A 26,968-nucleotide genomic window follows, 5' to 3' on the forward strand; every position below is an offset into this window, starting at 1 on the left:
CGGCCCCGGTGCCGCCCCGGGCGCGTGAGTGGAGCCCGGCTCCCTTCCCCCACCCGCGGCGCGTCACCGCCGCGCCCCGCCCCCCGCGGGACCCCCGCCCCGAAGCCGGGCCCCGCGGGAGGGACGCTGCGTGCTGCCTGCGCACGTGGACCCGCCGCCCGGCGGGCGCGGCGCGGTCGATCGGAGCCCGGGAGCGCTGCGTCTCTGTCCGCCCCGCCTCGGCGCGCCCGGGAGGGCGGGACTCGCGTGGGAGGGGGCGGCGTGCGGAGTCCCCGCCGCGCCGGGAAGCCGGCGGCCCCCCTGGGTCTTTGGCCGTGGAGGGCCCGCGGCTCCCTGAGCGTGGCGTGTAGTCGAAAGCGCGCGCTCTGCAGCCGCCGGTGCACCTGCCCTGTCAGAATAAACGGCGCGTGCGGGGACTGTAGTGCTTTAAAGACTGCATGTGGCCAGGATGCTGTAGCTTTGGAGTTGAAGTGTTTGGGGTATTTTTGTGTGTGCAGTGACTTGAAATAAGTGTTTTCCAGCTTGAGACCCGATAATGAATTCACGTAGGATTTCGGCGTCGGTATTGGAGTGATCCTGTGTCAGTGGTTGCTGCAGCCTTGCAAATAAATGGCCACTTGCCCACGTGTGTGAGGTCTGACTGTTGGTTTGGAGCAAGTTCTCTAGGATCAGGTGACTGCTAATTGTAATTCATTCTATACCTCGTGGAGGTTATATTCTTAATTGATAAACAGAGATAAACTAACATTTAACACTTTACTCTTTAAGTTTTCCATTCTTTGTGTGTCATCTGTCACACAGTCACCCTTGTCTAGGTTAAGACCATTACTTAGTACAATTACTACCAGCTTTATTTATAGTATAGTAAACTAGTATGTATTAGTTTATGTATATTGCATGTGCACAGTCATATATATATAATTTGGAAAATTAAGGACAGGAATATCGTCAAGGCAATGTCGAGTAATGACTGGTTGGTTGCCAGGCGTCTGTGAAATGATCTACATGCTTCATCTCGGTGTATCTCACTTAACTCTTCAGCGACACCTTTTTGCACAAGCATGGGTTGCTCAAAAACGTTTGATTGGGTGAGTTTGATTTGAGTGTGTCCACTGTGGGATGTGTGCATTCAGTACTTGTTTCTCCTTTTGTAAAATAAGGGTCTTGGTGATCCAAAGTGACCCACAGAGTAAATTGATGTTTTTCAAGTCAGAAGATGGCTTTAAAAATTCATAGAACTCCAATTAGTCTCTTTATTGCTGTAGTTTTTGAATAGTTTCCAAAGTTCTGCATCTCTTATTTATCAAAGTTTCCGGTTACATAATACTGTCACCTAATGAACAGACTATGAGAGTATTGGGAAAGCCCTAATAGCCCATTCTTAAGTGGACCTGTTTTCCTGTTTAATTTCTAAGTTACATTCCTAATTAAGGGTAAACAAATGTCCTAATGAAAGGAGACTAAATTTCCAATACTAAACTAAGGGAATAAAAACAAGGGGCTGTCACGTTATTGAAGAACCTAGCACAATTCACAAAGCAATTTCACAAAGGATGTTACATTATTTACACTGTAGGTAGTTGTGAAAGATTTGTGTCTCTTATTCTTTAGTTTGCTTTTAAATATCTTCAACATATGGTTACTGCTGAGTTAAGTATTCAGCATTAAGAAATTTAAGTTTTTGACTGGATTAAGTAGTTTTCGCTGGCTTAACAAATTTATTTTGGCCATGTTTCCAAAGGTACAGTTGGTTTACACATTGTCATTTATTTAGGGATAACAGTTGGAATTAATATTGACTTGAGATGAGGATGGGGGTCTCACAGTTTACATTTTGAGAAGTGGTTGAAAAGACCAGAGATAATATAAGGAAAAGTACTTGGAGGTGTGTCTCTTTGTGGTTAAAGCTTATTGGAACTTACCAGAAGATTCTAGTGGTCCATCTTTGGGAAGAGAAGAAGGTTGAGAATGCTTTGCCAGTTGGTATTTGCAGGAGGGTGTCTTTACCTAAAAGCATTCTGGGGGAAGGGCATGAGTGGAGAGTTGTCCTCAGTAGAAGGATCTTAGAGGGAAAAGATGCGCATATGTTTTCTTTTGGAGTTGATACAACTGTGTCTCAGGGTGACTACCCGACTCCTGCCTCCACGTGTGCCTTTGGCACTTTCTCAGCTCTGCTGTTTGTGGACAGTTGCTGGTAGGTGAAGCGGGGGGAGAGGGGTCAAAGCATTTCTAGGCTTTTCTTTGGGCACAGTTTAGGAATTGAGCCCAATAATGTTGACTGTGTATATTTATAAATCTCTTATGTTATTTGTATCAAGAAAATATGGAGAAGATCCCTTTATAAACAATGGAACGGACTTAGAAAACAGCACATTTCAGTATATGAAAATGATTGACTTTCCACTGCAGCCATTTCTGTATGTTTGTCTCTGTTGTAAAGTCATAGTGACTATAATAACAGCATTGTCTCCTGGCTGTAAGTCATTTAAGTGATGTTATGTTTCCTGTGATTGGAAGACATAACCTTGCTCGCTTTGAAACCTTGCTTTCCTGTGGAGCACCCTTTACGCTTCCTGAGTGCAGGGACTTTTTTGGTCTCATTCACTGTCTTTTCTCCTGGGCTTAGAATAGCAGCTGTCATATCGAAGGTGCTCAGTGACTATATGCTGTGTGACTAGGACATCGGAATCCTCTCTTTGCACTAGCGAAGATCCCACTTGTTCTAAGGTGTAGGGTCGCCCCAGCCTGGCCTTTGTACAGCCTGCCATGAGTTCTCTGAGTGTTAACTATTCATACCACACTTTGGCATTTAGTCTTTTATGGCTTTATATTGTCACATGAGTATTTCATATATTTTGTTTGTCCACTCATAATGTAAGCTCCTCGAGGCCAGGGGTTATCCATATAGTACTATTCTTGAGGTCCGCCTTGATATCCAGTGCAATATGCAGAGGGTGCAAAAAATATGTATACACATTTCAAGAAAGAAAAAAACTTAAAATTATAATACTGAACATGTGCCAGTAAGAAAAGATGAATACAGTTTACGTTGAGCACCTCTTGTAATCACAGAAGTCAAATGTGACTTGAGTGTTAAAAATTTAATACAGGTTTTCTCTTTCTTAAAATGTGCGTACATTTTTTTGGAGCCCTTCTGTATATACAGAGTAGGTTTATATTTACCTGTTGAGTGAATGTTTTACATACCCTGGGGAAATGGCAAAGATATTCCAAATAGTAGGTAATATGTTAGTTGGGCAAACCTTGTGTGTCCTTGTGAAACAATGTGAGAGTTTAGGGCAGCGGTTCTCAACCTGTGGGTCTCGACCCACTGGAACTGTGTTAAAGGGCCGTGGCATTAGGAAGGTTGAGAACCACTGGTTTAGAGCTAAATGAAACAATAATAATAAGAGGGAATATTTATGTGCTGCATAAAATGTGAATCTCACAAGAATCCTTCCAAATAGGTGCATTTATCTCATTTTTCCAATGAGGAAATGAAGGCACAGCAAAGTAGTTAAGACTCGCCCAAGATCATGCCTCGAGTAATAAGCAGCCAGTGGCTTCCAGTCAGTGTGGTTTCTGGGGGGAATTTACTTAATACTTAGAGGGGAGATCTAGATGTTTGCACTACTTTTACAGCTGTCAAAGCTGCTCTTTTTAAAATTTCAAAGTAGCATAGAAGGTTGTGATGACTATGAGCTATAGAAACAGTGCTGGGTATTCCAGACAGAAGAAGCTGATAATGAAATGGTTGAGGGCTGCTGTATATTGAAATGAATAAGATGAGGGGAGGATAGGACACAATGAATTTCGAATCTCAGACCTGAATGACAATTAAAATTCTTCATAGATGTTGAATTCTAGAACCATGATTCACCAGGACACAGGACAGTGACTGTTTGTGTTACTAATTTAGTGTCAAAAAATTTATACCCAATAAACTAATACGGAGTGATACCCAGTATATTCATGCATCTTTGTTTAAACACTTACTAGATTTGAAAGGCTAGTAGTAGTAATTTACCATAATGTGGGTACTACTGAGTTTCCTGTGCACCTCTGCCCTTTAGCTTTCTCCTTTTGTGGAATCTTTTTTTGTTTGTTTGTTTGTTTTTGAGACAGAGTCTCACTTTGTCACCCTTGGTAGAGTGCTGTGGTGTCACAGCTCCCAGCAACTTAAAACTCTTGGGCTCAAGCGATTCTCTTGCCTCAGCCTCCCAAGTAGCTGAGGACTTGGATAGACCTAGAATAGACCCGCCACAACGTCCCTTTTTAGAGTCGGGGTTTCGCCCTTGCTGATGCTCAGGTGGATCTCGAACCCATGAGCTCAGGTAATCCACTCTTGGCTTCCCAGAGTGCTGGGATTACAGGCGTGAGCCACCTCGCCCAGCCTCCGTTTTTGGAATCTTGAACCACTTTTCCAGCTGGGATTACAGGCGTGAGCCACCTCGCCCAGCCTCCGTTTTTGGAATCTTGAACCACTTTTCCAGCTGGGATTACAGGCGTGAGCCACCTCGCCCAGCCTCCGTTTTTGGAATCTTGAACCACTTTTCCAGTGTGGTTTGAGAAATAGAGAAGTTCATTGGTATCAGAAGGCCTCTTCATACCACATAATATTTTTTGATAGAACAAAACGTAAAATGCTGTGTTTGGTTTGGTGATGAACCTGGAATAAAGTGAGTTTGGAGCTGGTAGATGTGGGCCTAGAGACTGATTCCAGCAGGATGAAGAACAGTGGTGTTCTCTGAAAGCCCAATTCTGTATCCCTTTTGTTGGGAGCTGGCAGTATTATTTTGGGACCATCAGGCATGAACAGAGTTGCTGAATCTGAATGACTCCACAGATAGGGGAGTTGTCCATCACCACGCCCACTGGCCAGCACTCAGGGGAGGAGGTGCCCTGGATTGAAGCGTGGGCCACGCACCTGGTGGGCAGCCAGGGAAGACGCACGCTGTGCAGGTACAGTGTTCTGTGTTACCTGTCCGGGTCCCCTGGAAGGACATCGTGTCAGTCTGTATCAAAATGTTTATGCAGTTGGCACATTAGCCCTAATCTTCTTCTAAGGCTCTTCCTGAACGAGAGGTTCTTTAGAAAAGAGCAAATGATACACTGGTTTATCACAGCTCATAGCAACCTCAAACTCTTGGGCTCAAGCGATTCTCTTGCCTCAGCCTCCCAAGTAGCTGGGACTACAGGTGCCAGCCACAATGCCCTGCTATTTTTTTAGAGATGAGGTCTCGCTCTGGCTTAGGCTGGTCTCAAACTGCTGAGCTCAGGCAATCCACCTGCCTTCGCCTCCCGGAATGCTGGGATTACAGGTGTGAACCACTGTGCCTGACCCATCTATACAGTTTTAACACATTTTTTATTAATGTCAGGAACTGTCGATTATTTACAATATTTTTGTTAGATACCCTGTGATGCCCTTTTTAATTATTTAAAAAAATATATACTAGGGCAGTGCCTGTGGCTCAGTGAGTAGGGCGCCGGCCCCATATGCCGAGGGTGGCGGGTTCGGACCCAGCCCCGGCCAAACCACAACAGAAAAATAGCCGGGCGTTGTGGCGCGCGCCTGTAGTCCCAGCTGCTCGGGAGGCTGAGGCAAGAGAATCGCGTAAGCCCAAGAGTTAGAGGTTGCTGTGAGCCGTGTGACGCCACGGCACTCTACCCGAGGGCGGTACAGTGAGACTCTGTCTCTACAAAAAAAAAAAAAATTATATACTTAAATCTGAAATAAAACATTAATACAGGCAGTCCCCCAGTTACATATGACTGACATATCTCACTTGGAGGCAATTAAAGGTAATACATAAATGTACTTCCAATTTATATAGAAATTCAACTTAAGAACAAACATGCAGAACCTATCTTGTTCATAACCGGGGGAATTACGGTTCTTTCTTATCTGAATTAGTTATTTTTCAGTCTTGGCTGAAATATAATATTGTATGAAAATTTGCATTGCATTATTAGCGTTTTAAAAAAATCCGGTTGATTTTTAACTTTTCTTTTTTTAAGGCATCTTACCTTGGAAACAGCACGCCTGGCTTCCATGCGGTCTTTGAATCTGAGATAGTCCTAATTTTGGCCTGTCCTCAAAAGAGACCAACGGGCCAGGCTTGTTCCTTCAAGAAGTCTCCGTGAAGCCTGTGGAGGGGCGAGCTCCTCCAGAAGTAAATAAGGATGTGTCAGCTGTATGTGAGGGGACTGCACAGCCAAGTGACTCAGGAAGATTTTCACAGAAGAATGAAAAAAAAAAAAAGGAAGAAAAATCACATCCCAGAAGCAAGTCCAGGATTTTTGAGCAGCTGAAAGGAGATAGTTGTGAAAACGTGAATGACAAGACTCTGGCACATTGCTGTTGTCATTTCTTAGGTTATTTCTGTCACACTATCCACTTTTGTGCGTGATAGTGGAGTTATTTTCCAGTACTGCAGTGGCTGGCAACCACCTTCTGATCAGAGTTTTGTCCTATGTGGGTGTCAGGAGCGACCCTCCCTGCGTGACCCTCCCCGTGTGACTGCTGACGGGGAGCCGTGTCGGGGGCGGCTGCTTCATGGCTGTGCTGCACCTGGTGCTCATCGTGACCTCCGTCTCACCTTCCGCTGTCCACCCCGCCTGTGTGTGCTTCCTTTCTCTGAACAGTTATACACACTGAAGATCTGATTACCGTATTTTTTGAGTTTAAAAGTAAGAATTATATCTTCCTAAAGAGACCTTTGGTAGAGTTGCTGTCGTACCCTGATTAATTTTCTAGGCTCAGAAGCAGTAATTCCCGCTCTTTCCAGCGTAGCTCTTCTCTCTTTCTGTATGTCCTTGTTGTGTGTTTTTGTTGCTCATTTTCTGTACGGAAGTGAAGGTGATCTCTCCGTTCTGTTTTCAAATAACGTGATGTAGACATTTATAGGAAATTTAACATCTTTTAAGCATCAAGTTAAGAGGTTGACTTCCATCAAACTTCTTTCTAGCAGTATGGATGTAATCTTACCTTCGTACCTTTTTGGGGGGCAGTAAGCAGCACGGGCAGTTAGCCAGGAGTGGAGGGAGGTTATAACAGACACAGTAGTTGGTCGTGAGGTCATCTGTGTGCAGGTGCACGTGGTTAGTGAGGAACTGGTTTGATTAGAGTGAATCTCTAAGTAAATCTCAACTGTTTTCAACTCCTGTATGACCAGCTTGACCTTCTCAATAATTTTCTATAAATTGTAAGTTTTTGCTCTTACCGATCAAGTTTTGCCCAATAGGGAAAAATGGAAACCAAAAGGACTCATTTTTAATTTGCTTAATGAAGCAAAACCCTATAAAGTATGTGGGTTTTCCATATTTCCTTCCCTATGGGGCTGTTTTATGTCATTCCTGTTATTTCCCTTCTATCCTGTATCACTTGGTCCCACTTTTACATCTTTTCTCTTCTCTGTCCAGAATTTCTTGTTTGCTTTCTTGTCTGTTGCCTGCTCCCTGCCTTTTCAGTGACCCTGCCTCCCCCCTCCCACGTTCTCCCTTCTCTGCCCTCTCTAGACTTGGCGTGCCTCCTTCCTGCTGTGGTCTCTCCTGACTCAGCCCCTGCTGTCCCACTCTCACTCCACTGTGGCCCCTGTCAGGGTGGTCTCTGTGGCTCACTGACCTACCCCATGTGTCGTCCGCTCAGGTTCCTTCTCTCCAAGTCGCTGGTTCTCCTGTACTTCTGGTCTTGATGCCCTTGCTCTGGAGCTCTTACCAGGCTCCGGCACCACCAGAGGGGTCTGCTGTGTGTGGTGGAGCACAGCCCCTTGCTGTGTGTTTCCTGGGCAGCTGGATGAATCAATTACTGTTAACTTTTCTTAGAACTTTGAGCTTCCTGTGTCTTCTGCTTCTAAGAATTAGATTGGTTTTCTGGAAGACTACTACTTTAAAGAAAGTCAGGATTAGTGTGTGATCCTGCCATTTTAACTCTTTATTAGGAGTTTGTGGCTATGGCTCTAGCATCTTGAAAGATTAAAGAAATTCCAAAGTAGGTCTGGGGCAGAGGTGGGAGGAGGGGAGGAAGAGAAAGGTAAGTGGTAGAGAAGACTCAGTCACTTTCTAGCGGTGGAAGGAAAACAGAAACCACAAGCCGGGACATTGATTAGGTAGAAGGTCTCCTGAAAGAACAGAAAGTATCAGTATCTGTTAACCAGTTTTAGTGTTGGTCGTTTATATTTTTACATTCCCCTTCAAGTTCCAAGATCTTTAACGCTTAACAAAACAGCGACTTAATCCTGTAAATACTCATTTTGTTTTGAGAGACTTGATGTCTCCTTAAGTATTAACCTGTGTCATGTTGTAATTACAGTATTCTCAAAGTGTCATTGACAACTGACCCCATTAGTTTCTTACGTGGGAAAGCGCAGAAACTGTGCGGTCTTGCCCAGGGACTCTAGTTTTAATGAGAAGATAGCTTTTGCTAAGACTTTATATTCTTCTTTAAAAAAAAAAAATTGAGGCATAGTCTCACTTTGTTGCCTCTGGTAGAGTGCTCACAGCAACCTCAAACTCTTGTGCTCAAGAGATCCTCTTGCCTCAGCCTCCCAAGTGGCTGGGACTACGGGCACCCGCCTCAACGCCTGGCTGGTTTTTGGAGACGGGGTCTCGCTGTAGCTCAGGTGATCCACCCTCCTCAGCCTCCCAGAGTGCTAGGATTATAGGCTATATTATTCTGTTGATTGACATTGTGTGGTATTATCCTTTATTCTTGTATATTCCGTGTATTTACTTTTATTACAGTGCATGTAAACAGCGAGAGGTACATTCATGTGAGAGCAGTCCTTAAACTTAGAACAAAAAACCCTATCCATCACATATCGTGCAGTCTTGAGATGTTAAGAGGCTGATCACACTGGGTATTCTTGCTGCCGGGCTTTCCTTACCTGGTGAGGGTGGTTGAATTCCTGAGAGCTGAAAGAGCAGCCAGTAGTCCAGTAGTCATCCCGTAACAGTCACCACCATGAGCAGCTGTACTAGTGGGGCCTCAAGGCCACAGCGAGGCTCCTAACAAGGCATTTATGGAGACATGCTAAGTCTTGGGTCTGTTTTCTGGAACTACAGAGATGAGCAAGTGTGGTCCATTCTTTGTGGAAACTTATAATTAATTGAGTAGGAAGTATTACTAAGTGATTGATTGCAGAACAGCATGGCCATGGTCAAATATACATACGCAGCCCCCATGATAGGAATAGACCAATAGGGAGAGTCAGATGGTGTAGGTCAAAACCTAAAATGCAGGCATATATGTATGTATTTGGTGTGAGTATATATTCTAGGTCTGAGTTAATCTCTGGTCTGTCCTTATTGCCTGTGTGAATTGGTCAAGTTGCTTTCAACACTCAGCCTCAGTTTCTTCATTTGCGAAATGGTGGTAACATCTAGTATTGCTGCGTGGATGGAGTGAGATGAGTCTGCAGGAGGTGTCAGTGTGGTCTCTTATTCAGTCATGATTTAGAATTTGGAGAACTCAACAACTGGTGGAGAATGTGGTGGAGGAAAAAAGAAAATTCCCTTCGGGGAGTAAGACTCCATTATGGAGATAATGTGACTGCTCATAGTCCTGGAAACTCCAGTTTTCAATTTGCTTTTATGGTTTTTATGAAAACCAACCATACTTTCTTATTGTAGTTAGTCCCCTTTCTTTTTATTAATAAAGTATATTTTATTTGGCTTGATATGTTTACCAGATGTCTTTCCCAGTGACTTTTGTCTCTTCCGTGAATCAAAACCATTTGTAAAGAACTTAAAATTTGCAACAATTGAGCATGTTTGAGGGAAATGTGCCACAGGCTTGTAAAGTCTGTTGAGCAAGGAGAATGTCAACATTGGACTAGGTCTTCCCGATGACTGCTTTCAGGAAAGCTGGAGTAAAATATATTGGTTACAGAAGTTTTAGAGTATGTTATGAAATCAACTGGCTTATAATCTCAAGATCAGGTGATACATGCCAACCTGAGTATATTTCTAAGATTATATCTAGTTTTGCGACTTGAGAAAAATCTAGCTTTTTGTTGTCATTTTAAAAGATGATGTTTGAATTAACCTCCCTTGAGAGAACCAGCCTGAACAATATGCATTTCTGATATAGAAGAAATTAGAACAGTCATTTGATAGTTTGTTATTTTTTGTGGTGGATTATCTCCCTAAATTATAAAGTCTTTAAAATATGGGTCTATGGCCTGGACCGTATGATAAATCAGGCTCTGAAAAGGTTTTGCTTGAAAAATTTTATTCTTCTGACCTGAGTTGTTTGGCCTTTTGAAAATTCACTAATTTGTTGCACGATTAGCCTTGTCTGTTACGCTGTGATTTTGTGTCTGATAAGGATTGTGTGGAGATAGAGCTACCAGCCCAGGATTTTGATAAAGATCAAAATATGTATTCTATCTAAAACCTTTTAAGAAGTTATTATTTATAATCAAAAGGCTTCTGAGTTGAGTGTTTTGTGGCTGGTGTTACTTTGTATTGACTTTGTATTCATAAGGAGGAAAGCTGTGTTCCCATAGAAAGGGAAAAGTGCATTAATATTCCAAAGCTTAGTTTGAGCTGGTTATGATTAGAAAAGCGGCTTTCCTTTGTGTTCTCTGGAAGACTCAGAGTGGTGCTGTGGGCGCGTTCGCAGTGGCTGCCTCGTTGCCATCACAAGTGTCTCCTGAGCAGAAATGGTTGGGAAATGGCTGTAGAAGTTTCCGCGTGAGCTGAGGTGCTGGGTGTACCTTTCACTCCCGCCGGTTATGCTCTCTGAGAAAGATTTTTCTGATAACATTTTTTTCTTGAATTTTTACTTATTCATACTGTTAACAATAATAATTCCCATTTTGGAGCCTTGATAGGGCACGGTGCACATCTAACTCTTGACGTAACTCTCTTTGCTGGTATGTATTTCCTAATAAAATGTGATGGTATGAAAAATATTTTATATCATACATTCACATGTAGTATATAACATACAAATATTGATAAGTAAATAAGGAATATTGGGGGCATTCCCCAGATCAGTAAGTCTGTTGTATTACATTTTAAAAATGAGGAAATTGGGGGAACTTTGGAGCTGCCCAAGGTCAGGCAGATAATAAGTGATAAAGCCAGGATTTTAGTGTAAGTCTGATTAAATTCCACTCTTTCAACCACTTTTCTGTGCTACCTTTTAAAATAGTTCCCATTGAACAAGTAAAATTTGGCTATTTTATAAATGTATGTTATTTGGAGCTAAGGAATACTTTATCAATCCTCTGCTGTACACCAATATTTTCCAAAATAAGATTACTTTGTTCTTGATTATAAAAGTAATAAGTCTCAATGTTAAGTGAAATTAATGGTTAAGAGAAAAAACAAAATCAGGTGTAATGCAGAGAGGTGTGAAGAAGAGAGTAGGGAAATCGCTGGTGATTCTGCTACGCAGAGGTGGGTGTTGCGTCCTGCATTCTTCCTGACTTTCTGGTGTGTAAACACACGTGTGTTGTACAGACACAGCTAGGTTCATGACATGAATGTTGTTTGTTACATCTTGGCCATCATTCCACATCATTATATGTTTCATGTCTTCATTTAAAATGGTTTTCCTTTTTCTAAAATACAGACTTTTTAAGGAAGGTTTTAGATTTGCAGAAAAGTTGCAGGGATATTATAGTGCAGAGAATGTCCGTGTACTCCACGTCTGTTCCCTGTTACTAACATTTTACATTAGCATCCCGTATCTGCTCAGATTAATGAACCGATGTGGGTACATTACTATTAACTGAAGTCCACATTTCATTCAGGTCTCCCTAGTCTCCGGCTCCTGTTTGCTCTGTTCTAGGATCCCACCCTGGACACCGTGTGCTACATTTACTCACACACCTCCTTAGGCTCCTCTTGCTTGTGGCAGTTTTCTGAACTTTCCTATTTTTATCACCTTGACAGTTTGGGGGTGTACTAGTCAGATGTTTTGTAGAATGTTCCTCAATTGGGATCTGTTGACTGTTTTTTCTCCTGATGAAACTGGGGCTGGGAGTTTTGGGGGGACCACAGAGCAGAGATGCCATTTTTTTTTTTTTTTTTTTTTTTTTTGTAGAGACAGAGTCTCACTTTATGGCCCTCGGTAGAGTGCCGTGGCCTCACACAGCTCACAGCAACCTCCAACTCCTGGGCTTAAGCGATTCTCTTGCCTCAGCCTCCCGAGCAGCTGGGACTATAGGCGCCCACCACAACGCCCGACTATTTTTTGGTTGCAGTTCAGCTGGGGCCGGGTGCCATTTTTATCACAGTGTTTCAGAGGTATGGAGATCAGCATGACCAGATGATCAGCGTACCTCCTGCTGTGATGTTGACCTTGACTGCTGGCTGGGCTGGTATGTGTCAGGGTCCTCCACCTTGCAGGCTGTCCTCTTAGGAAGGAAAGCAGCCCACACTGAGGGAGGGGAGAGTCATCTCCTTGAGGGCAGAATTCTGGACAGGAGATTTATCTGTCCTCCGTTTCTTTGTTGAGTCATTTGTATCAGTATAGACTAATGGATATTTATTCTTGGTGGACATTTACTACTTGATTTATTGCTCAGATGTTCTAGCTTTGGCCACTGGGGACTTTTAGCGGGTCGCCCCCTTGCCACACTCCTACCATTGTGGGTCTGTATCTTCATTTTTTAAATAGCCAGTGTCCGTGCTAAGAATGCACCATCATGTATTTAATGATAGCACTTTAGGGTTGAGATCTTCTCACAGGAGTCACCTCCCTTCCTCTTTCTTTGTTCCTGTAATCAGGGCTGATGGTGGCTGTGGCACCGGTGGTCTCAGGGAGCTGTTTAGAGGTGACCTTGTCTTGAGACACCTGTGCCATCTCTATATAGACTCAGCCACTGTAGACTGTTAATAAGACGAATTTCAACTCAGCTCAGAAAAAACAAAACAGCATTCTCTATGTAAAAACTCTAGACCTTAAAGTGACCTGAGAAATCATGTTCTAGCCCTGTATTTTAGAAACAGGAGTCAGTGTATTTATTAGCCATTTGCCTGGAATTATGCAGTACAGCACGGGCATTCAAAAATCTGGATTTCTGCCTAAGTCTCAGAGCTTTTTGTCGCATGGGTGTATTGTATTTCCATGCAAAGATATATATAATTTTTGGTTCAAACCCAGCCCCGGCCAAAAACTGCAAAAAAAAAAAAAAAAGGATATATACAATTTTTTATGCTAAAAAATTTCAGCATATATCAAAGAAGACAAAACAGTATAATTGATTCCCCGTCCCTATCAGCCACAGCTTTATCAACTTGTGACCAAGCTTGTTTAAAATTCCTACCCACTCTGTCCACCACTATATTATCTTGAGGCATATCCTAGGTATTAATTCATGTCATCTATAAATATTTTAATATATTCAAAAGGAATTTTTTTTCAAATCACAATACCATTTTCACATCTTATTTTTTTTTTTTTTTTTGTAGTTTCTGGCCAGGGCTGGGTTTGAACCCACCACCTCTGGCATATGGGGCCGGTGCTCTAGTCCTTTGAGCCACAGGCACCTCCCCATTTTCACATCTTAAAAACATTTCTATGCCGAGGGTGGTGGGTTCAAGCCCGGCCCCGGCCAAACTGCAACCAAAAAATAGCTGGGCGTTGTGGCGGGCGCCTGTAGTCCCAGCTGCTCGGGAGGCTGAGGCAGGAGAATCGCGTAAGCCCAAGAGCTGGAGGTTGCTGTGAGCTGTGTGATGCCACGGCACTCTACCGAGGGCGGTACAGTGAGACTCTGTCTCTACAAAAAAAAAAAAAAAAAACATTTCTATTCAAGGATATTTAGTTTCAAAAACTTTCAAAATTTGTATTCACCATGGATTAGAAAATAGGTTTACTGAAAATATGGTTCCTTGGTATAATCCCCTGGGATTAGAGAGAGATTGTGTCCACCACCTAGGTTATGGCTTTTATGAAAACATATTCTCTTAAGTGTCTTGTCGGAAGAAATAAATTCATCTCTTCCAAGTTCTTCAGAGGCAGAGATTCATAAACAGCGTGTGGCACTGGTTTTCTAACTCTGTATTTGCTTTTCCACCCCAATTAACACTTCTTTTGTCTGTGCCCCGAGGAAAAAATCCCAAGGACAGGACCAGGAGAACTTTTTTCAGATTTAACCCCGGGATGTGGGTTAGTGCTGTATCTGTTCTTAGATCTTCTGTGGAGAGTTTTTGAATGTCAGGTAAATATTCCTGTGTATTATTTCCTGCATTCGGACTTACAAAGCTAAGCAAACCAACATGTTGATATCATAACTGAATTTGCTTTTAAGAAGATGATTTGAGAGGAGAGAACGCCTTGGATATCAGAGGTGGTTCTCTGGGAGGAATGGACAGCAGTCACTCCGTTTTCTTCACGCAGCTCATTAAGTGGAATTCTTGACCGGCTGTGACTTAGGAGGGTGATTGGTTTTCCCATTGTTTTGAATATTGTCTTTTCCTGAGGTTTCACTTGATCTTTAAAATCAAGATGCTATTTCTTTCTAGAGAACAACCGCTGCTCAGAAGCTTTTAACTAGAACAAGCTTCCTTTTAAATCTCCACTACTCAGTTGGACTTCACCCTAGAACATGCTGTTTCTCGACACACTCTTACAATACGCAATGATCTAAATTGGAGACAGGCCAATAAGGGACAGAAATTTTCCTCTGGCTTTTTCTAGTTGAGATGAAATCAGTCTTAACTGCATGATTTTATTTAAAACTATCTTAGGGCAAATAAATACTCATCTTGCTAGCCAGTATTGTTCATGACCTTGAGATTCGTGTCTTTTTTTTTTTGGTTTTTGGCCAAGGCTGGGTCTGAACCCACCACCTCCGGCGTATGGGACCAGTGCCCTACTCCTTGAGCCACAGGCGCTGCCCTGAGATTTGTGTCTTATTCCAATGCAGGGTTAGACTTGGTGCCTGGCGTCTGACAGCCCTGCCAACCTCCCTCTGCTCCTGCTCCTTCCAAGGATGGCTTTGTTACAGTCATTCAGCCTGATTTTCCTCCCGTGTTGAGTGTTCTCTTTGCATCACGTCTGAGTTCTAGCTCACTTTTATCAACTTAATTCCATTCAGTGAGCACCTTTTGAAGAGGAGAAATCAGTATTAAGTTTCTCGTTGTTCCTGAGCAAAAATTGAAAGATTAATAAAAACCACAGCTTTGAATGCATCTGTGGTCAAGTGTATTCTGTTATTCTGGCCTAACGTATGTTGTGGGTTTTAGGTTCTTGGAAGGCGCAGTCCTCAGCGTAGTGTGCTATGAACGTGAGTATGTTTAGGATCTAGGTCTGTAGCATTTCAGCTCCTTTGCAGATTTTAAGGTACTTCTCAAACCCTTTTTACAACAATGCTTTTTTCCTAAAATCCCCTTTGTGTTGAAATCGTCTTACTTTTCTGAACTTTGACACTTTTGCCAGTTGTCCCCATCTGTTCTTGACCGACTCTGTCTTTGACCTTCAGTTTCCTCATCTGGAAAGTGAGACTGTTACTCAGCAGCGACCTCACTGCATTGTTGAGTTCAATGAGAAGAGCTGTAGCCCAGGTGCACAGTAAGCGCTCTAACTATCACGCCAGCCAGCCTAGGCGCACAGTAAGCGCTCTAACTATCACGCCAGCCAGCCTAGGCGCACAGTAAGCGTTCTAACTATCACGCCAGCCAACCTAGGCGCACAGTAAGCGTTCTAACTATCACGCCAGCCAGCCTAGGCGCACAGTAAGCGTTCTAACTATCACGCCAGCAAGCCTAGGCGCACAGTAAGCGTTCTAACTATCATGCCAGCCAGCCCAGGTGCACAGTAAGCGTTCTAACTATCACGCCAGCCAGCCTAGGCGCACAGTAAGTGCTCTATCATGCCAGCCAGCCTAGGCGCACAGTAAGCGTTCTAACTATCACGCCAGCCAACCTAGGTGCACAGTAAGCGTTCTAACTATCACGCCAGCCAGCCTAGGTGCACAGTAAGCGTTCTAACTATCACGCCAGCCAGCCTAGGCGCACAGTAAGCGCTCTAACTATCACACCAGCCAACCTAGGCGCACAGTAAGTGCTCTATCACGCCAGCCAGCCTAGGCGCACAGTAAGCGCTCTAACTATCACACCAGCCAACCTAGGCGCACAGTAAGCGCTCTATCATGCCAGCCAGCCTAGGCGCACAGTAAGCGTTCTAACTATCACGCCAGCCAGCCTAGGTGCACAGTAAGCGTTCTAACTATCACGCCAGCCAGCCTAGGCGCACAGTAAGCGTTCTAACTATCACGCCAGCCAGCCTAGGTGCACAGTAAGCGTTCTAACTATCACGCCAGCCAGCCTAGGCGCACAGTAAGTGCTCTATCACGCCAGCCAGCCTAGGCGCACAGTAAGCGTTCTAACTATCACGCCAGCCAGCCTAGGCGCACAGTAAGCGCTCTAACTATCACACCAGCCAACCTAGGCGCACAGTAAGCGCTCTATCACGCCAGCCAGCCTAGGCGCACAGTAAGCGCTCTAACTATCACACCAGCCAGCCTAGGCGCACAGTAAGCCCTCTATCACACCAGCTGCCTTTTCTCTCTAGCCATCTGTTTGTCTTTTCCCCATGTGCCCTTCCCCTTTCCCATCACTTAGATAAAGATGAATGGTTTATGTATATCAAGTAGGTGATTCCCTTCACATTTTTCCCAAGCTTAAAAAAATGTTTTCTTTTAAAATGATCCCGGATTCACAGAAAGTTGCAGGAGTAGTACAGAAAGGTCTCACGTACCATTCTCACTTCCCCACTAGGTAACTGTAGTGCAAGATCAAAACCAGAAGGCTGCCATTGGTGCAGTCTCAGAACTTACTTAGATCTCGCTGGTTCCAGGTGACTCACTTGTGTGTAGTCTGGTGAAGTTTGATAACAAGTAGATGTCAAAGTACCACCACAGTCAAGATAGAGACGCAGGCCTTCCCCATGCTGCGTCTTCATAGCCACCCCTGCTATCCATCTCTTATAGTATTTTTCCTTTTTGAGAATATTGTACAAATGGGATCATGCAGTTGGTGACCTTTTGAGACTGGCTTTTTTCACCCAGCACAGTGCCTTTGAGACCCCTCCGAGTCGTGTGAATCAGTGGTTTGTGTCTTTGATTACTGGATGGTATTTCATGGTATGGCTGCACCAGTTTAACCATTTGTCCATTGAAGGACATTTGAGTGGTTTTCAGTTTTTGATATTACAAATAAAGTTGGCTGTGAACATTTGTGTACAGGTTTTTGCATGGGCCTACGTTTTCATTTTTCTGGGATAAATGCTTATAAGTGTGACCGTTAGATCAAAAAAAAAAAAAATTTAGGCTTAGTACCTGTAGCGCAGTGGTTACAGCGCCAGCCACATGCACCAAGGTGGGTTTGAGCTGGCCTGGGCCTGCTAAACAACAATAACAACTGCAACAAGAAAATAGCCAGGCATTATGGCAGGCACCTGTAGTCTTGTGGCAGGCACTTGGGAGGCTGAGGCAAGAGAATCGCTTAAGCCTGAGAGTTTGAGTTTGCTGTGAGCTATGATGCCACAGCACTCTACTGTGGGTGACATAGTGAGACTCTGTCTCAAAAAAAAAAATTTAATGGACATTTGTAGGATGATGGTAATGCAGTCATGACTTGTAGATATATAAAGACAATTATTTCTTAATGTACCATACGTTGCCCATTGTTTTAAAACATCTTTCTGTATAATTTGCAGCGTGACTCCAAAGTCTGGAACCCTGTTTTACATGTACTGTAATATAACATGCATTCTCAATAAACACTATTTCATGTTGTTGGCAAATCCCCTTTCATGTTTTATTGACATTTTTCTTGTGGAGAATATTACTATTCTCATATACTAAATTTGAATGCGGGAAATATTTCAAGTAATGGTTTTCTTTGTATCAATTCTTTGCAACGTGGCTGAAGTTTCAAGAATCACCTTGGAAGCATTTTTATAATGAATAACAAGGCCCGGCCCCACTTTGTAAGATTCTGAGTGAGCTGGCCTGGACGTAGGTACTTGTTTTAAAAGCTATCTAGGGGATAGGTTTTTGGGTTTTTTTGGTATCCCTGGGTGGTATGAAGAATTTTTTAAGTAATTATAAAGATTATCACAAAGAATCAAGAAGTTCATTAATTGACTAAGGTCTAATTGGTAGAGCAGTGTTGGCACTTTTGTTTAACAACACAGTTGGGGTCCTAAGATGTATACAAAATCGTTGTCTCCCAGGCTAATAAAAAATAATAAATTAGGGGTGGCAGCTGTGGCTCAAAGGAGTAGGGTGCCGGTCTCATATGTCGGAGGTGATGGGTTCAACCCCAGCCCCGGCCAGAAACTGCAAAAAAATAAAAAAATAAAAATAATAATAATAAATTAGGATGAGCCTGCAAATATTCCTTTGACAAATGAGGGGCTCCTAACTATGATAACCATAAATTTAAGTATCTTTAAATCATGTATCAAAGGTCAACATAAGGGCAGTATAAATTATGGACAATGGACAGGTGTCGCTGGTTAATAGGTTTTGGCTTTCCCCAGTGTAGCTGGCTAGGCTTAAAATAACTGATAATGTAAGTGCCCTTTGTAAGAAATTGGAACAGGAGAAGGGAAAGGTGAAATGTGAAAAGCGGTGCGGCGCTCGACTCCCATGGGGCATTGGGGTCACTGTCCTCGATGGCTTTAGGCAAGTAACCACACCTGGGCCACACCCGTGAGAACCTCAGAAGTGGCACTCGGGCCTTGGTACTTTTAAAAAATGCCTCTAAGGGGATTCTTTGGTTCAGCCAAGACTGAGAACCACTGAATTAGCAGCAAGAGCTCCTGTGCTCATGTTTTTTCACCCTATAATCTGATAGTTTTGTGCTGAGTGCAGCTTCCCTTATGGACTGGACTCAGGATGGATTCACCTGGCTCTTGCTCTGCGGCTCTGTTGAGATGAATATTGTCCTGAGGGGAGAAAATCACGTGTGAATGGTGGACCCATTTAAACCATGAAACACAGAAGGATGTGCCTGTGAAATGGAATCAAATACCCAACATACCCAAAACAGAAAGTCAGAATCCTTGAGAAGTCAGAAAGGAAACTGGGCTTTGCTTTGCCCATGCTATGGGTGAGAAACTTCTGGAGAGAAACATTCGTGAAAGCTGCGTGGAAACAGCAAGGAATCTGCGCGCTGATAGAGCCTGTTGTCAGCCGCATACAGTTTTTCTTTTCTTTTTCTGATGTAATTTTTAAGGATGGAAAAAAAACAAGAATTAATTCCCCACTCACATTCTCCCATACCTTTTTCTGTACTTAGAAAAGTAGATACAATCCTGTAAGGTTTGTGAATTTTTTGTTTTTTAAATAGGATCATAAGCTACGTGTTACTCCGAAGCCTGTTTCTCTCCCTGGTATATCAGGGCAGTTCCTCCATGTCAGTAGAGGCAGAGTCAACTCTTGTTCTGAAAATATTAATAAAATTTAAAGGCCAGTAAGAATAAAATATGAATAGCCACTTGATATGGCTTTATGTCACATATTTATTCAGGCATTCCCCTGTGAATGGACAATTCAGGATGTTTCTTTTTAAATTTTTTTTTGCAGCTACAAATAATGGCGCGGTAATTTCTTGTACATACGACATTGGGTACTTAGGCTTTTGTTTCTGAAGTTTTCTTATACTCTGGTTTTGGTCAGATTTCTAGGTATCTTCTTTACTGAGAATTAATGATTTAATCTCAATTGATTTATGGTTAACTAACTCCTAAGTTAGGAAAATCAACTGTTTTAAAATGTTTAGATCTGGCTGGGTGCGGCGGTTCACACCTGTAATCCCAGCACTCTGGGAGACGAAGGCAGATGGATCACCTGAGCTCAGCAGTTTGAGACCAGCCTGTGCAAAAGCAAGATCCCGGCTCTACTAAAAATAGAAAAACTAACAGGGCATCGTGGTGGGCGCCTGTATTTCCAGCTACTGGGGAAGCTGAGGCAATGATCACTTGAGCCCAAGAGTTTGAGGTTGCTGTGAGCACTCTACCCAGGGAGCCAGAATGAGACTTTATCAAAAAGAAAAAAAAAAAAAAGCTTTGATCTCAATGAATCCTAGTGACCACAACATTTTTCGCAGGTCTTAGAAACCCTAGGGTAGGGCCCCGTAGCAGAAGACCATCTGATACTGATTGCAAAATTATGTACAAATGTCCATTTTATGGCTTTTGTCAGGTTTTCAGTGGCGCTATTGCCTCAGAAAGGGTTAAAGTTTGATAACGTATGCATCAGAGACTATTCCTAAATCTAGAGAACTTCTGAAGTACTCTGAGATACCATCAGCAGCACATTCGTAATCAGCGCTCTCTGTCTCTCTGTGAAGACCTGGATTGAAATAAATGTGTCTAATTTCCAGATGACGTGAAGCTAGGAGAGATGACAGATACTATAGATAGCAGACTCTAGATTAAAAATAATCTGAATAGGTTGTAATAATGTTCTAAAATCAGCATGATGAGATACACTAAGGGTAAGTCATCTGCAGAAGTTGAGAAATGCTTGGGGGTGGAAGACAATCCCAAACACAAGATTAAAAATAGCTCGGGGTTATTTGGTCCCAGGCTTCTGTGAGCCGTGGCTGCTGAGAATGGGCCACAGTCTCAGGTTACCTCAGCGCACACTACGGCAGGGGCAGGTTAAATTGCCTTTGATGAACTGTGCCTACGTCTCCGAACCACTTTGTAGGTGGGATGTTGGCAAAGGAGGGAGATGAGAATAGCGATGGAGAAGTGGGGTCACCGAGGAGCTGCTGCTCACGGAGTTCGGGGTTGGTCTGAAGGAGAGGACACGACCCAGAGATCAGGCTACGTGTGTATCTGGCACGCTGCAGGGCACAGAGGTGCTCGGTAAATGTGTGAATGAATGAACAGAAATCTCAAGGCAGAGGATTTTGTCTTGGCCTGACCCGGAGCCCTGTGGTGTGCGAGCTCTCCAGCAACCTGACGGGCTGCTGGGGAGAGAAATGACTTCCCGCTGGGAGCAGCCCTCACGCCGGGCGATGGGTGACTGGGTGGGGGCTGTGGACTGAATTCCTGCTTGGAGTGAAAGGTTGTACAGCAGGACTTCAAGGACTCCTGAGTGGAAATTTTCCATTTCTTCCCCTAGGTACCTTTATTCTAAACCCAGAGAAAATACTAGGATAATATTACAGTTTCTTTAAAACAGCAGTTCTCAACCTGTGGGTCGTGACCCCTTTTTAACGATGAAAATACATTGCGGCCTTAGGAAGGTTGAGAACCACTGCTTTAAAAGGCCTTCCATGGAAAGAATGCTTTTGACCTTTGCCACCTGGTTGTTAGTACAGGTAATTTCAAAGATGCTGAAAAGTTGTTATGAGCAGGTTTGTAGGTGACTCTACTGTTGAACCTGGAGTAACTAGGATATGCTGTGTATATTGTTTTTAAGATTTCATTTTTCAGATTTCATTTTCATTACTTTGGAGAGAAAGTAACGCACTGTTTTCAAATTACAAATGTGAGTAAGAAGGAAATTCACCATTTCCTGTGAAATGAGGTGAACGCAGGTGCATTGTTGCCGTTAGACTTGGGCTCTGACTTGGGTGACGGTCACTGGATGGAACTTACTGTGCTGATCATGTTCTCAGGTTTGCCCCCGTGTTTGCAAACTGACCTGTGTGACGTATCCACAGTGTGTTTAATTTGGTTGAGACCAAGATGTCCCTTATTTCCCCTTTAATAGTTGAAGCTGTATGAAAATCCTTTAGGTTGTCGAAATGGATGTCTATTGCAAAAGGCTTTATATGAATACTTTTTTATAAAACCCTACTGTTCACACTAGTAGTCTTGGAACAGTAGTCTCCACACGAGCCAGTAACTCATAAGAGGTTACTAAGGATGGGCACAGGTGGGGGCTGTTGCCACTTTGGGTACCCTGGTTTTCATTCCTTTCATCACACCAGAGGGGTGTAGGTTAGAGGTTCAGAAGACAGGCTCACGGGGTTCAAATGTGGCTCCAGGATTTAGTGTCGGGTGCTCCTGATGTCCCATGTCTGTTTTCACACTTTTAAGGAAAGACAGTGCTAGCACTAGCACGGCCCCTGCCCCAGACAGAGCCCCACAACTGCCCTGTCACCGGAGCTGCTCTCACCGTTTGTCTGATTTCACAGATGGGGTCTTGTACTCTTGAACGAGGCATGTCTAAAACGAAATTTTTTGTATCTGTGGTCGCACCTCTCTCATACTAAACCTGCTCCTGCGGTCACCTCCTATCACTGAACCTCCTCCAGCTGGACCCTCCTGTCACTAACCCTACTCCAGCTGGACCCTCCTGTCACCTCCTGTCACTGAACCTCCTCCAGCTGTACCCTCCTGTCACTGAACCTCCTCTAGCTGGACCCTCCTGTCACCTCCTGTCACTGAAACTACTCCAGCTGTACCCTCCTGTCACCTCCTGTCACTGAAACTACTCCAGCTGTATCCTCCTGTCACCTCCTGTCACTGAAACTACTCCAGCTGTACCCTCCTGTCACCTCCTGTCACTAAACCTACTCCAGCTGTACCTTCCAGTCACCTCCCATCACTAACCCTACTCCAGCTGTACCTTCCAGTCACTTCCCGTCACTAACCCTACTCCAGCTGTACCCTCCTGTCACCTCTCGTCACTAACCCTACTCCAGCTGTACCTTCCTGTCACTTCCCGTCACTAACCCTACTCCAGCTGTACCTTCCTGTCACTTCCGTCACTAACCCTACTCCAGCTGTACCCTCCTGTCACTTCCGTCACTGAATCTTCTCCAGCTGTACCCTCCTGTCACTTCCGTCACTAACCCTACTCCAGCTGTACCTTCCTGTCACCTCTTCGTCAGAGCTAGCATGGGAAGAGCTTAGTCCCACAACTGTCTGGCATGGAATTCCTGCCCCAACACTTCTCTCCGTGTGACCTTGGACACGCTAATTAGCATCTCGGTTTCTTTATTGTGGGCTTGCTGGGATAGCAGTGTGTCCTACAGAAGTGGGAGAAATCAGTGAGATCAGTGCCAGGTAAGTGCTCAGTGTGGCACCAGACACTGCGGACACAGTGTTGTTATTTATAACTCAAGTGGAAATCACCCTTCGCTCCTCTTCTGAAGCCAGTGCTACGGTTCTTCCTCCAGAGTCTCTCCTGCCTCTTATTCTCTCTGCCTTCACACCAGGCTTTCCTCCCCACCTCCTCTCCAGTCTGTCACCGGGTCACTTTGTAAAACCCGTTTTTGCGTCTCCATCCTGCTCATGCAGGTGTTTTCTCCCCAGTTGCCTATAGCAGCAGATCTCACCTGACCACAGAGTGGAATTACTGCAAGGGAAGGTTTTTAAAATACCGAAGGCCAGGCCCCATCACAGACCAATTATCACACTTAGAAAAATACCAGGCATCAGTAGTTTCATAGCTTTCCGGGAGATTTGAATGACTGTCTGGAGGTAAGAGCCTCGGGGCTACGGGATCACCAAGTGAACCCAGCAGCCTGCACAAATCGGCTTTCTCAGCCTCACCACCCCTCCCCGTTGACATCCTGTCACCTGCACGCTGCACACACTGCTGTTCCCAGAACGTGCTGTGTCGCTTCCTACCTCGGAGCCTTTGCCTAAACCGATCGCTCTTTCCGGAATGTTTCCACCTTGTCTCTGCCAAGCCTCCCCCGAGCCCCAGAGATAACTACATCCCATACTTATGTGCAAAGTTTGGTTACAGGACTTCCAGTGTCTCATAACCATGTGCGTGGCCGTCTCCCAGAGCACACTGGGCCCTAGAAGACAGGACGCTGTTCAATCGTCTCTCTAGACCTGGGCACCAGGTTAAGCGGCTCCCCGTGAGCTGGGTGGGCAAATCAGTGGATGAGAACAAACAGACGGCAGCTCCTCTGGGGAATCGGGGAGACTGCGGGGTGCAGGACGAGAGTCAGGACTGTGTGCCCCACGTGGTTGGGAACATGGCCAGGTTTTCCGTCTTACATGCGTTTGTGAGGAGGAGAGATGAAAATAGAGGAAGTTTATCATCAGGGACCAGGAAAGCTAAGACTGGGTTTTAAAAACATCCCCAAACGACATGATTGCAAGAGGGACTTTACCTAACAATTGCAATCAGTGTAACCTGGCTTACTGTACCCTCAATGAATCCCCAACAATAAAGAAAAAAAAAAGAATATATGGAATATTCACTAAAAAAAAAAAATCCCCAAACATTGAATGTAATTGCAAATAACAGCATAGTTGTGACATACCTGTCTCCCGAGACTCTGGAGATTTCTGTGAGAGGGACAGAGAGTGGCTGTTTATTTTGCCCAGTAGATTATCCCAGCTTAGTTACTAACGTACCGATACCCTTATAGGGACAGTTTTGTAGACATTCATGCTTCTAATTTTGATCTCACCCCTGGCCTTTATGTTTTAGCTGCTGTCAAATCCTTCTCTGGGCTATTTTTGATACTTTTTTCCCCCTCATGTGTCTCGGAATTGTCCAACACATTCTAAAGAATTGCAACTTCAATGTGATTTGTTCTTCCTGTTTTTTTCAGGAAGTTTAAGTTAAAGGTGTTTGGAGGGAGGTTACTTTAGCAAGTGATCTCAGACCTACTCTTCTGGATATTGTTTTAAAGGGATGTGTTACTTATTTTCCTTTTATCTCAATTATTTTTCCTGAACATTGCCACAAAACTCTTTTGAGAAGAAATGGTTTACTTAAAGCAGATTCAAAGAACAGTGAATACTGATCTGGTGTGATTTGGGTATACAGAGTTGATATGCTGCGTGTGAACAACTAGAATAGTCCAGCTGGTTATTACTTTAATAATGTGGGATAAGAAGGGCAAGATTTGTCTTTTTCAAAATCAAGATGATACTTTGTTTCTGTTATTTTATTTAAAAAGAAGGGTTTTTAAAAAAAAAATCTAGACTATCAAGAGCGTCTTCTTTCAATATGGTTTACATGAAAGGTTCTCAGTTTGGGAAAATAAAAAGTGTAACTTTCAGTCATTTTTAAAATTTCAGTAGGGGTCTACAAGTGCAGTTTTGTTGCATGGGTGTGCTGTGCAGCTGGGGGATCTGGGCTGTTAGTGTACACATCCCTGGGATAGTGTACATAGCTCCCAGTGGTAACTTTTCAGCCCTCCCATCTTTGGAGTCCGTCACCATCTGTTATTCCACTCTGTGTGACCGCATGTACCCATGGACTTATAAGCGAGAACATCTGGTATTTTATTTTTCTCCTCCTGTGTTACATAGAGTAGGGGTCTTCAGTCCCATCCAAGTTGCTACAAAGACATGATTTCATTGTTTTCCATGGCAGAGTAGTATTCCATGATTGTGTGTGTGTGTGTACATAGCGCGTTTCTTAGCCACTCATCACGTGGTGGACACTTAGGTCGTTCCGTGTATTTGCATTTGTGACTGTGCTGTGACACACATACTTGTTCAGCATCTTTTTGATATGATGACTTCTATCCCTCGGTGCCCAGTTACAGGATTGCTCGATCCAGTGCTGGATCTACGCTTAGTTCTTTGAGAACTTGTACTGTTTTCCACAGAGGTTGTACTGATTTACGTCCCTAACAGTAAGTGGGACTGTGGTCCCTTGTCACCAGATCTGTGTCCACATCTATTGTTTTTTGACTTTTTAATAACGGCCACTCTGGCTGGGGGACGGTGGCAATCTCACTGTGGTTTTCATTTGCATTCTCTGATGAATAGTGATTTTGAACATTTCTTCATATGTCTGTTGGCCATTTGGATGTTTTCTTTTTGTTTGGATATTTTCGTTTGAAAAATCGTTGTTCTTGTTGTTTGTCCGCTTTTTAGTGGGGTCATTTGTTTTTTTCCTTGCTGAGTTATTTGAGCTTTTCCTTTGTGAGGTGCATAGTTGGTGAATATTTTCTTCCATTCTGTAAGCTCTTTACTGTGGTGATTATTTCTTTTGCTGTGAGGATATTTTTAGTTAAGTCCCTCTTGTTTGTTTTTGTTATATTTGCTTTTGGGGTTTTAGTCATCAATTCTTTGCCTAGGCCAATGTCCAGAAGAGTTTTTTCATAGGGTTTTCTACAATTTTTATGGTTTTAGGTCTTACATTTAAGTATTTAATCCATCTTGAGTTAATTTGTGTATATGTTAAGAGATGGGAATCCAGTTTCCTTCTTCTCCGTACGGCTATCAATTTTCCCCATTGATTGAACAGGGTGCCCTTTCCCCAGTGTATGTTTTTGTCTGCTTTGTCAAAGATCTGCTGGTTGTAGGTAGACGGTTTTATTTCTGGGTTCCCTATTACTGTTTCACTGATCTATGGGTCCACTTTTATGCCAGTACCATGCTGTTTGGGTTGCTGTTGTATAGTTTGAAGTCAGGGAACGTGATGTCTCCAGTCTTGTTCTTTTTGCTTAGGATTTCTTTGGCTGTTCAGGCTCTTTTTTGGTTCCAAATGAAGTTTAGGATTATTTTTTCTAATTCTGTGAAAAAGGGCTTTGGTATTTCGACAGGAATTGTACTAAATCTGTAGATTGTTTGTTCTTCCAATCCAGGAGCATGGGATATTTTTCCGTTTGTTTGTATCATCTAGGATTTCTTTCATGAGTGTTTTGTAGTTTTCTTTTTAGAGATTTTTCACCAACTTGATAAAGTATAGTCCTAGGCTTTTTTTTTTTTTTGCAACCATTGTAAATGAGGTTGAATTCTTGATTTCAGCTTTATTATTAATGCATATCAATGTTCTGATTTGTATTTTGATTTTGTAACTAGGACTTTAATGAATTTATTGACCAACTCTAGGATCCTAAAGGGTGTTGTAGGTATGGGACCATGTTGTGAGCAAACAGAGGTCTGACTTCCTCTCTTCTCGTTTGGGTGCCCTTTATTTCTCTTGCCTCATTGCTCTGGCTAGGACTTCTGGACCTATCTTGAACAGAAGTAGTGACAGTGGCGTCCTTGTCTTGTTCCAGTTCTCAGGGGAAATGCTTTCGACTTTTCCCCATTCCGTATGGTGCTGGCTGT

General features: G+C 43.5%; 1 protein-coding gene across 6 annotated transcripts in view; it reads left to right on the forward strand.

Annotated features, from left to right (window-relative positions):
* SLC20A2 (solute carrier family 20 member 2) overlaps window positions 1–26,968 on the forward strand; it is a 98,506-nt gene that overhangs the window by 276 nt on the left and 71,262 nt on the right. The window contains exons 1-3 of one of the 6 annotated variants that reach the window (XM_053578197.1): window positions 1,234–2,194; window positions 4,847–4,962; window positions 6,022–6,693. The exons of 1 other annotated variant lie outside the window; for it this stretch is intronic. The gene's annotated coding sequence lies outside the window, so the exon portion shown is untranslated. Of the gene's footprint in view, window positions 1–2; window positions 25–319; window positions 673–1,233; window positions 2,195–4,561; window positions 4,963–6,021; window positions 6,694–26,968 lie in introns of those variants that run through there. 4 more of the 6 variants (XM_053578196.1, XM_053578198.1, XM_053578200.1 and 1 more) reach the window with 4 other exon arrangements.

This window comes from Nycticebus coucang, chromosome 24 (genome assembly GCF_027406575.1).
Source record: "Nycticebus coucang isolate mNycCou1 chromosome 24, mNycCou1.pri, whole genome shotgun sequence".
Lineage (NCBI taxonomy): Eukaryota > Metazoa > Chordata > Mammalia > Primates > Lorisidae > Nycticebus > Nycticebus coucang.